At 37.7% G+C, this 12,696-nt stretch overlaps 1 protein-coding gene and 1 non-coding gene across 20 annotated transcripts in view; both read right to left on the bottom strand.

Moving 5' to 3' along the window:
• Positions 1–12,696, bottom strand: part of FHIT (fragile histidine triad diadenosine triphosphatase) — a 1,380,560-nt gene that overhangs the window by 679,286 nt on the left and 688,578 nt on the right. The gene's annotated exons all lie outside the window — the stretch shown is intronic.
• On the bottom strand, positions 9,000–9,134 carry LOC112666127 (small nucleolar RNA SNORA55). The gene has a single exon (XR_003140752.1). It is a non-coding gene; the product is annotated as a small nucleolar RNA SNORA55 (small nucleolar RNA).

Raw genomic sequence — 12,696 nt, 5'->3', positions numbered from 1 at the left:
CAACACAGCACATCACTACCACCACCATCATCCCCACCACCACTACCACCATGTTGAGTTTACTGTGTACCAGATACTGAGCTGGGTGATGACATGTCTCCTCATTTAATTAGTGAGCGACTCTAGAAGTTGGGTATAATTTTTATCTTCTTTTTAAATGAGCAGATGAAGTAAATAATATCAAAGGAGTTATGCCATCCACTTGTGGTCCCACAGCAAACTAAATAATCAGGCACCAAATGAGCATCTGTCAAACTCCTAAAACCATGGTCTTTTACTGCCACCTCCTCTAGCTTTGAGATATAATTGACATACAACAGCATTGTGTGAGTTTAAATTATAAAATGTGTTAATTTGATACTTACATACTGTAAAACTATTACCACCAAGTTTTAACTAACATTTTTATCACTTCATATAATAAATAACCATTTCTTTTTTTTAAGAATTTATTTCTTTATTAATGAGAGACACAATGAGAGGCAGAGACATAGGCAGAGAGAGAAGCAGTCTCCTCATGGGGAGCCCGATGTAGGACTTGATCTCAGGACCCCAGTATCATGCCCTGAGCCCAAGGCAGATGCTCAATCACTGAGCCACCCAGGTGTCCAATAACCATTTCATTTTTATGATGAGAACATTTAAGATCTACTCTTAGCAACTTTCAAATATATAATGAAGTATTATTAACTACAAGCACCACAATGTACATTAGATTCCAACTTATTCATCTTCTAAATTTTATTTATTTATTTATTTACTTACTTACTTACTTACTTACTTACGATAGACACACAGAGAAAGAGAGAGGCAGAGGCACAGGCAGAGGGAGAAGCAGGCTCCATGCTGGGAGCCCGACGTGGGACTCAATCCCAGGACCCCAGAATCATGTCCTGGGCCAAAGGCAGGCGCCAAACCGCTGAGCCACCCAGGGATCCCCCAACTTATTCACCTTCTAACTGGAAGTGTGTACTCTTGGATCAACATCTCCCATTTTCCCCTACCCCAGGCCCTGATAATCACCATTCTCATCTCAGTTTCTAAAAGTTTAGCTTTGTTAGATCCCAAATATAACTAATACCCAGTATTTGTTTTTCTCTGAGTTATTTCACTTAGCAAAATGCCCTCAAGGTCCATCAATGTTGTCTCCAATAACATGATTTCCTTCTTTCTCATGGCACAATATTTCATTATACATACATACATCCCACATCTTCTTTATTCACTCATCCATTGACCAGTACTTAACTTGGTTCCATATCGAGCATCTTTTCACGATGACCACATGCATATCTTCTTTGGAGAAATGTCTATTCAGTTCCTTTGCACATTTTTTATCACATTTTTTTTCTATTGAGCTGTAGGAGTTCCTTATATATTTTCAATATTAACTTTGTACCAGATACATAATTGCAAATATTTTCTCTCAATTCTATAGGTTGCCTTTTCATTTTGTTGATTATTTCCTTTGCTGTACAGAAGCTTTTTAGTCTGACATAGTTCTACATCTTGATTTCTTCATTTGTTGTTTGTACTTTTGGTGTCAAATCCAAAAGCACACTGCCAAGACCTATGTCAAGGGGATTATTCCCTATTTTTTCCTCTAAGAGTGTTCTGCTTTCAGATCTTATGTTCAAGTCTTCAATATATTTTGAGATGATTTTTTGCTTATGGGATAAGATGGGGAAGGAGGTAAGGACATGGTCTTAAATACTCCATTTTATTGCTCCCAAATAAGCTGCTTAATTGTGGACTCAATTGCATCATCAGCCTCATATCTGAGTTGAAAAGGATTTTACACATTATCTAATGAATGATAAACTTCAGATGTTGGCCCATTTCCCATGATCAGCTAACTTGTTATAGGCAGATATAAAACTAGAATTTAGGTTGTAATACAAGCTTAATTCTACTATTCTATATATAATTGTGAATATACCATAATCATAATAACAATAACAGCAGCTAGCATTTGTGAAATTTAGTATATTTCAAACTTTAAGTGCTATAAATGTAAAAATTCATTTAATCTTCCCAACATAGGAAATGGATCCCACCATCTCCATAAAACAGGTGAACAACTGTGACAGAGAATTTTTTTTTCCCCCAAGGGCACATTAGTACTAAGTGGTGGAGCCAAGATCTGAATCTAGATTTGCACAGCTCTCAAGCCCACCATTTAACTACTATACTATTCTGCTTCTTGATTGAAAAAAATCAAATTTTCTCAATGTATCAAACTATAAAAAGAAAAATACCCTCAGTTTTCCTATGATGCTTCTTTGATCACTCTCATCCATATTTATATATCATTCATCTAGCATGCTTTGAGATGTTGATGCCTATCCACCTGATTCTGTGAATACACACACCATCTTTCAATAGATCATTGCTTCTGAGATCAGAGATTAAGTCTTTAATTCTATTTGTTCTTCCCCAGAACCTAATTCTCACAATGCACTATAGTAGAAAGTAAACTTTCAGAAGTGGACATTAAAAAAAGAAAAAAAGTAGCAGGTAGCTAACAAAGAGAGTTTTGAATTCGCACTACTAAATTTGACAGAGGGTCACTCATGCAAAATGATTCATAACCAAATTCAGGGAAAATCCACATCTAAATATATTTTACAAACAAGTATTTAACTAACAGGTGTTTGCCTAAATTAATCGAAGATATTTCCTACCCTGTACACAAATTCACAACTAATCACTTGAATTAATAAATGTATACGTATTTCAAGTTCAACAATAGCTACGTGGACTAATGTATTACAGTTATTATGGAATTTTTTTTAAAAAATTGAGAAAGACCCAACATACTTACAGAGGCTAACTATATATTAACTTAGGAAACTCTACAATTCAAATTTAAAAGAAATTGTTCACATTTGATTATCAACTCCCTTTTACTAAGACAGTAGGAAAATTGAAACATTCTTACTGACAATCAGCTAATCACACGGCTGGATTAACCCAAGCTCTCCATTTCCTTTTCAATCAGAATGAGTGATTGTCCTTGGTGCTCAGAACACCTGTTGTGTAAGCGCCTTCCCAGCACATCATACAATCTACTTCCATCAGCTCAGTTGTATGTTTTTGTTTGTTTGGTTTTTGTTTGTTTTTTAAAGATTGCATTTATTTATTCATGAGAGACATAGAGAGAGGCAGAGATAAAGGCAGAGGGAGAAGCAGATTCCTCAAGGGGAGCCCAAATGTGGGACTCAATCCCAGGACCACGCCCTGAGCAAAAGGCAGATGCTCAAACACTGAGCCATCCAGGTGCCCCTCAGCTGTATTGTTTAACCAGGAATCTATATATCCGTTCTCAAGCCTCTCATAATTGCGATTATATTCACATGATATAAGCGTAACATAAAATTGATGAAATACAAATGCATAAAAGAGAACTGTTGCATCCACTGCTTCCTTAGGATGATAAACTCAACTCATAAGAATAATTGGCTTTATATTAGATATGGGAAACTTTATAATTGGGGAAAAACATGGTAAAACTCCAAAAGAATCATGCCTTAGATTACTTTGCAAGTGTCCGTGTTTTTGCTTCACTTTGAGGAAACTGTAAGCAGTGCATTAGGACTATTATTTATATAAGAAAGTGGAAGTGAAACTCCAAATAGCAAATCTGGATTTAACTAAGGTATAGATTCAACAAAGGATTGGCAAACAGATGCACATTCCAATATCCGGAGTTAAAACAAAATTTTTACATAGCATTCTAATTTTTTTTTTCCTATTTTTAAAGCAACTTTTTGTTTCTTTAACCAAATGTTTCAATTGACCAAAGAGAAGTCACAATTGAGCTGAGTAAAAGGACTTCTATAGTACTATATGCAAGCAACAGGTGGCTAGAGGAAGATGGACTCTGGTCCTGGGCTTGGCTTCCAGAACTGTCCTCATTCTGTCCATTCTTAGCCAATTTTACCTGTGCTAGCTCTGAGAGCCTCATGGCGTTTCCTCATGTCCTCTGCTATAGTCTCTTAGGCACAAGATTTCCTCCCTCAAATTCTCTCTGTAAGGTCTCCAAGTACTGTGAATGCCTGTTCCTTCCTGCCTGTGCACTTGCTATTCCTCCTACACTTCACTCCACCTCTTCTGCACCTGCTTACAGGCATCATCTCCTCCCCTTTTTCTGATTCTTTAGTTTTATTCGCATCACCTCCTCTGTTCCCACTTATCACTGGATACATGCTGACCCCATTTTTTGTTTTAGCTGGCTGTGTTCATCCTTGGCTGTAAGCACCACGAGGAACAAGACCCACATTATTTTCATTAACTTTAGGATCTCTAGCATCCAGCATTTTGCCTGGCAGAAAATAAGTCCTTAAGTACTTAATCAATTTATGGATACACTAACTAATGAACTAATTTAGGTAATTGTTCCTCCAAAATTCCCAAAGACAGGAATTCTTCCTTTTCTCACTCATGCTTTCTATCTGGCACCCTGCAGGAAGCCGTGTCGGGATGCTTCCTGTGCTGAAAGATTTGAAGTAGGACCTTTTACAATCCATTTCTGAACTCCACTCTTTATGTTTTGGATACGGGACCCTAAGGGCCAATGCCAGGTGACAGGTGCTCAGAAGGATCCCACCCTGAGCCCCATGGTCTGAGGGATTTCCCCGGGTGTATTTTCTGTCATTCCTAACCACCAGAGCCACACCGAGCAGCCTGATAAGACACCGAGTGGCATTCTCTTCTCTACAGGTGACACGTGTCTCCTGATGCATGGATGTCAAGAACCTCTTCTTTAAAATTCTTAGACTCAAAAAATAAATAAATAATAAAATAAAATAAAATAAAATAAAATAAAATAAAATAAAATAAAATAAAATAATAAAATAAAATAAAATTCTTAGACTCCTGGAAGGGTTGAAGGGCATACATTGTCATCTAGAATGGAAAGAGTATGACAGCAAGAATATATCCGAAAGAAATAGCTATTCCAGAGACAACAGGGTCTATTCAAAAGCACTCCCCTTCTCCCATTGCTTTGTGAGCAGGAGACTCACATGTCGGTCTTCATGCACTAGAGCCATGTTCATATTCACGCTGTCTGCCAGCACATTTTAGATCCTTTATTCTTCACTATCCCTGGCTATGATACTCTCACTCCTGCTTTCCACCTGCAGCCCCACCACCATCCACAATCACAGTTCTGAAAGTTCTGACTTGACCTTGCCCCTTGAGCCTCATTTCCTATGAGAGCATTGTCCATTAACCAGCCAAAATTGTCTTAAATAACTAAATGGTTCCTAAGCTTCTCTGAGTAGTCCAGGAACATCTCACTGCCCTGAGTCTGCATCTCATCCCCATTTAAATTCCAGACTAGAAATCGATATCGACTCAGCCATAAGCTCTCGAGAACAGATCTTCTACCAATCAGGAGGAAAGAGGGCTTGGTTCATTTCTGTCATTTCATCCCAAATGTCCTGCTGCCTGGAAGATGACATGTAAATGCCACCTTTTATACAAGTACCATTCTAATTTTTATAAGAAATTTAAGACATGTTAAATTCAGCATATACCAAATAACACTATATCCTAAGAGACCATAAAAGAGCATTTACTATGTACCAAGTCCTGTACCCAGAACATTGCCTACATTATCATTTCATTCTCTCAGCAGTCCTGTAACAAATATTCTATTGCTATCCCATCACAAGAAAGCTAAGCATAAAAAAACTTGCCTGTAGTCACAGGGAATGCAAATTCATTTATGTCAAATTCCTAGTTCAAACCTTACAGCTCAAAGGATTTCCAAATGCAACTGAACAAATAAACAAAATTTATACAGATCTATAGTTCTTCTCTGGACATTTCTTCTTCTTTTTTTTTTTTTGAGCAATACTCAACGAGGCAACAAATCTCTAGAATTTCTCATTTCAGGATATTTTCACTAAAGCTAATTCTCTCACATAAACACTATCTGGCATCTCTTTCTAGTTGGTCAACTTGGAAGTGAGATTAAGTACAAATAATGTAGGATAATAATACACCTTATATTTTGCATTTAAGGTACTTTGGTATTTTTACTGGGATACTATTCTATTACTTGAATAAATTGCAGCCTAGCAAGAACAACATTTCATGAACATCTTAGACATAAATACCCAATTCCAGGAAGTCATCCTTTCTCAAAAATGTACAACTTCATTTCTTCTGTTTCTGTTATTTTGTTCTCAAAATTCTTTCAAAGCCCAATAAGGTAGAACCAGATGGAATCACTGCTTTTATTTGATGCGGCAGTAGAAGAGCAGGGGGGGAAAAGAGGAGATTTTACACATAAAGAACCTAACTGACTATTTCAATAATGTTTGATGAATCACTGATGAGCATTAGTTTTTCCCTGTTTGGATTCCTTCTTGATTGTACTGCTAGGAAGTTCGACCAAATCACTTGCCTGCTAATAAAGTGTCAACAGAGGGCACATATTCACAAACCTGTGCATTACTAAAAATGACCAGCAATGATTAAGCAGTAGATAGAGATTCTCTTCTCGAAGGTGTTTTCTTGGGAGCAAGAGGAGTCTCTACTCACTTCACCAAATCATTTAAAGTGTGCGTCGAAGAAAACAATAAGACCTTTAAAACCATTTATCATCTCAAACTTCTCCTAGAACAACGGTTTCATTTTTTATAACCTTACAGAATAGGCACCAAAAAAAATAAATCACTTAACCTATGGAGATCACAACACAGATGCATTATTTTAATAAAGCCACATATAATATAATATATAATATAATATAATATATATTATATATAATATATTATATAAACATAAGCAATAATAATAATAATAAACATAAGCAAACCATTTTCTAGTGGATGCTGGAAGTCTTAGACCAAGAATTTATTTAACAGTTAATATTTGAAACATATGGAGAAATACATATATATATAATAGTATTAAATTAAAAAAATAATAAATGTATGATGCACATAGGGATGCCTTTAAAAGTTCAACTTTCTGTTCCATGTATCTATCCACTGTCCTTTGAAAGTTGATTCTTCTTTCCAAGTGCCATGATTTTGGTCTGTCATTTTAGGTCATTTTTCATTCCAGTCTTAAAGGCACTCTTAAAGGCACATGATTTGCTCTTTGTTCAGAAAGAAGGGATTTATTCTCAATGCTTGATTGCTTTATCATCTAACTGAGGCTCTGGATTCATCTTCCAATTAACAAAGACCTTTTATACAGTATCAAGAGAACTGGTGGTGGGAGGAGGAAAAGTCTATAGAAAAGGCAAGATCTCCCCAACAGTTAAAAAAAAAAATTCCCTCTAATAGGCAAGGTAGATCATGATTTTCTGGCCAAGGAAAGACTGTCCAAAGACCCTAAGTACATTAGATTTGAAGACAAATAAGTGGATAGGGCAATGTTTGCAATGTTTTCTTGATGTGGCACCAAGATCCTCCCCACCGGCACAGCTTAAATAGCTCTGCACGGCCTGCTGATGATATGAATTACCATCCATACACTAGAGCAGTGGTTGTCAAATACTAATGTACTTAAATATCATTTAGATAGCTTCTTAAAACATAACTTCCTGAGTCCCACTTCCAGAGATTCTGATTTACCAGGTCTGTGTGCAGCCCATGAATTTGCATTTCTAAGAAGCTCATGCGTGATGCCAAATGTGGGACTGAGGACCACACTATGAATACCCTTCAGAGCACTGGGATTCCAAAACACTCGGGGTAAACTGTATACTCACTCTGCATCTAAAATTCTGCTCTTGGATTATTTCAGTCTGCAGCCTTAAGAAACATGTGGTCTTCAAAGAAACCATAATGCTACAGTGGGAGGCTATCCTCCTTTGTGGAAGAAGGAAGGAAGGAAAAAAAAGAAGGGAGGGAGGGAGGGAGAGAGGGAGGGAAGACCCACAGACAGACAGAATTTAAGTAATGGGTCTTCTTCACTTGGAACAGAGAGCAAGCTGACTCAGGGTTACAAAGGCCTATCTCATCCCTGATCCTTTGTCATTGAGAGAGACACGAGCAGTCGATGTCAAAAATGCACACTGCACATTCCCAGGAAGCCACTCACAGGGCCAATTGTAATTTTATTTAAGCCTGCCTGAACTTGTTTTTCTTATTTTTCCCCTGTAGGCACTCATGAGGATTTTTTTTCCCCTTTGCAAGACAGAACTCAAAGATAAAGTCACAGATGGGGGCTTCACCAAAAACTAGCAAACTTTAAAGCAAAAATGAATAATAAAAACCAAGCATTTCTGTTTATATCAAGATTCACCCCACAACCCCTCTACTCATCTTCCTACACAAAGAAAATCATCCCAAAGTCAGATTACTGGGAACATGTCTAAGTTCTTTCTGTGCAGATCCATATGGTGGTGTTTAGAACACCAAACATCTAGATAAAACCAGACAAATTCCTTATTACAAAGTATGGTTGCAAATCCAAATGCCTACAGCCTAAATATGGTAATTTAATGGATGAAGCCAGGAGTAAGAGAAGACAGGGCAGCAGGGAAGATGCAGAACCTAAGAGTCCCAGCCTTATCAGCTATTCCTAATCAGCTGACGTCCAATTCTAATCAAACAAATAGATTTTTGGTTGTTCCTTCCAGTCCCATTTCTTGGATTTTACGTTGAATTACGGGTACCATGTACAAAAAAAAAAAAAATCACAGAGAAACTGGATGAAGGTAACTTCCTCCAGAAGAGTTCATCCTAGGCTATGGGAGGCAGCCTGGGATAGGTCAGGTTGCCTTTATCCACCATGGGATTGAGTGGACTCCACTGTGGCTGACATTTTGAAAGATCTGCTCTGCCTTTTTTGCTCACATTCTCGGATGTAGTTTGAAAGTCTATAGTGTTTACCAGTCTCCTTCGCCCTTCATGAATGCTGAACTCCAATTGTTTTACCTTTAGCCCTGGGAGAAATTGTCACAATGAGCAATTTACCTTTACTTACTTTTTTCTTTTCTTTCTTTTCTTTATCTCTCTCTTTCTCACAAAGCAAGTTGGGGGGCCTATGGAGTCAGGCCCCAAGACAAAAGGAAAACAACCCTACTAGAATTCCACTGCTCATAATGTTGCATGTCTGTCCCCACACCCGCACAAAGCAACAAAAAATGGAAAAGATTCAGGTGTTTCTTTTTTGTTGTTGTTTGTTTTAGCACTTTAACTTTTCTGCGATCTGCTCTTAAACTTCCTAGCTTCACACCTCCACAGCATAAAAATTAGGTAAATGCCTTCAGGAATGAACAAGACTGCCCAAGATCAGGGTAATATCTAGTACCTGCTTTCTTTCTGAGATCACATCCCATCAAGTCCCAGCTGCTTTAGCATCCCTAGACTTTGACGTTTTTCTCTCTTGCCTTGAGAGATTGCCAAAAAAATCTCCCACCTTCTCTGCTCCCAGGCACAATCTTTTGCCTGATTTCTCAGCTTTCATTCAAACCAGAAGTTGGAGAGATCCCTTAAGGGAAAAGCAGGTTGTGGAACGTTGGCTCACCACTTTATAGTTCCCTATGCTCTAAGAGTCTTGGTTTTCTTGGCAACTCTTTAATGTCTTCAAGTTAGGAACATTTCAGATTTTGTTTAATTTGGCTTCTCTACTGTTTTTAAAGAAGTGTTGGTTTTTCATAGACCACCCCAATTTAGCCAGAGGCAAAAGTCCCCAGGTAGGCTGGTTGGTTGGTTGACTGACTGCTTGATTGATTTTTTGGAGACTACAACTAACACGTACTTTATTTCCTTGATTGAAAGCCTTGTGGTACAGACAAGGTTTAAAAGAGTTGACCTCGAATTTGTTCACACTGACTCCAGTGAGTTGTATTTGGGTTTTCTATGCTTGAGGCTACTCAACTGCTCCTGTTGCAATAGGTTTGTTTTCTTTCAGGATCAAGGTGGGTATTTTCATTTAAAATCTTATTTTTAATTCCTTCTCTGGCAATTCTTTTCTGGATTCTTAGCTTTGCAATAATTATATCTACAATGCAACCAGCATTTTTGAGTCACTAAGATAAATCCTCCTACTCCAACATCATATGATCGTCTTATTCTACTAGTTAATAAAAAATGTCCAGGGTCAACGAAAAATATATCCTAATGAACCATACAACACTGAATCCTGTGCACAAGGAATGTTTTCGACATCTAAAATTCTTAGGAGCTTAACAAGCTTCCTCTTAGTGGAGTCATCAAGCTCAGCCATGGGCCTCAGTCCCTGATTAATTTAATACAGTAATATAACTACTTCCCCAGGAAATCATGTATTTATTCTGAATTTAGGAGTTAACTTCATATTTAAACACAATCCACATGAGCTATGTAGGAATTATTTTGGTAAAAAAAAAATATATATATATATTTATATATATATTCAATTTCTTTTTTTTAATATATATTCAATTTCAAACAAGATATCAAACTAATACTTTTGGTTCAGTGATCTGTTTCAAGACAGATATGTCAAGCAATTTTTGTATTTTGTCAGCAGCCTTAAAAGAAATTGCAAATAACCACAGATCTTTGTTACACTTTAGAGTACTTGAGACACTCCAGATAAATATTTTACAATAGATGGACAGTACGCACAAGAATGGTTTCACGTAATAAGTAATACAAGAAAGTGACAAGACACCTACCTTATGCTTATCAGGGAACAAGAGGAGAATGCTTTCACCAAATGTCACTCTTGTAGTCACCAGTAATTGGCTCCACTTGACACAAAGAGGGATTTAAATGGAAACACTATCTGACGTAAGTCTTTCTAATGCAGAGCGCTCCATAAAGATGGACATAGGACACACAGTAAAGTAGCCAAATTATTCCCATTGCCATGTGCCATCTCCAACTGTGGCTTCCTGGGAATTCATCTACAGAAGTACAGCAACAAATTCTCTTTGAGATTACTGCCCTGTTAGGACATAACCTAATAGATATGGAGCTCTCCATCACATAGGTAGCTGGAGAATGTGGCAGTGGTTCAGTAGAAGACTGTCCACAGTGAATGCCCACTTCAGTTCCTCTAGGACTGTAACTGATCACATGGCAGGCCCCTGCTGAAAGAGCTCTTGTCTCTTCTGTAACTCGCCTATATAATAATCAAGAGAGAATACCCAGGCATCCAAGTGATGGGGATATGGAAAGATATCAAGACATGGCACATATTCTAAACTAACTGCTTTTCACAATTATCTAGTTTGTAAGACTGATAGACAAATAAATAGAACCTTAGGCCTATAAACAAACAAAAAGTAAATTTAAAACATGTCTAATATGGTGTACAGTATCAGAAGGTATCAACCATTGGCAAAAAAAAAAAAAAATAGCATTATCAGTATATAGCAGGCACTGTGCCAAGGATATTATACGAAATCTGTTCATCTTCATGGCAACTCTTCAAGGTAAATACTCTCATAATCCTCATTTTGATAGATGAGACAAATGAAGCACAGAGCGGTTTAGTAATTTACTCAAAGTAGTAAGTGGTAGAGAGAGAGTCAACCTGAAATTAAGTCTCAAGATGCCATAACACAAGCCCTTAACCACATCCCTTTACAGGCCTCCTGGACGGCACTGATCACAGTAATGTCTCACTACGAATTCCCTATACTTTAATAGTATAGTATGGATTACGGACATGTGCCTTTCCTAGCTGTCCTTAAATTCTGAGCTAAATATAAAATTAATGACATCTTGGGAGCTGTGATTCTTCCCTAACACATTTTGCTAAGAACATGGCTTATGAAATCTTTATATCTAGTTGAAATGTGTTTACTAAGTCTTGCCAGGAAGTTCATTCTAAAGGGATATTCCACATGGGCAATGTAAATTGCTGTAAGGGCTAAGAAGCCTTCATTCCAACTAGTTTTTGCTGCCAAGTAATAAGTAATTTAGCAGATTTGGAAAACGAAGCACAGGGTCTATCCCCTTTCACAAGTTACTAGGACTGCGTAAAGATCAGTCACTCTATATGGAATTAGAAAATATCCTATCTGGCACATGGAGTTTGCCTCCCTTGATGTTGTTGGAAACTGCACATAGTGTTTAGACCACATATCTCTGAGGAAGCACAAACCTGTTCCGATGGCCTAGAAACTCCACATTGCAAATATGCATTTCAATGAGGGTTTATGAGCATGGAGGAAGGAAAACTGGTATCCCAACCTGCAGGCCAATATCCTGTTCCTGGCTTTTCTGTCTCATAGCTGTGCAACCATGAACAAGTCACACCATGTGGGTCAGTTTCCTCCTTAATAAAAGATGCTAACCTGCCTCATGATATTCTGGTAAAGGTGGTACCTTTGAAAGCCCTCTGAAAAACTATTCAAACAGATCATGTGACATATACATATATGCTTACACACAGCACCAAGGGCTAAGCTGTACTCATTAACTGGATGCCAATAGCTAGATGATTATCAAGGTAGAAGACAGAAGTCCACTAAGCCACACTCTAGAGGAAGTGAGCCTGTGAGGAGATGCCCAGTTACTATGGTGATGGGAAAGGACAGAGCAGTCCAGCCTTAGGGACAGGGAGGAAAAGGAGGACACAGGTTGGCTACAGGAGTAGGTTCTAGAGAGCCTACCTAATGAGCACTGGGTAAGTATGGAATTCTGGAAATAGCAGCAAAGAAGAATTCACTCATTAACAGAAAATAATCTGATATAGAAAGGCTGTGTGTCAGGCACCATAAACCACAAA

This window comes from Canis lupus, chromosome 20 (assembly GCF_003254725.2).
Source record: "Canis lupus dingo isolate Sandy chromosome 20, ASM325472v2, whole genome shotgun sequence".
NCBI classification, from domain to species: Eukaryota; Metazoa; Chordata; class Mammalia; order Carnivora; family Canidae; genus Canis; species Canis lupus.
Note: the sequence above shows the minus strand (reverse complement) of the source record. Positions and strands in the feature narration are given on the sequence as shown.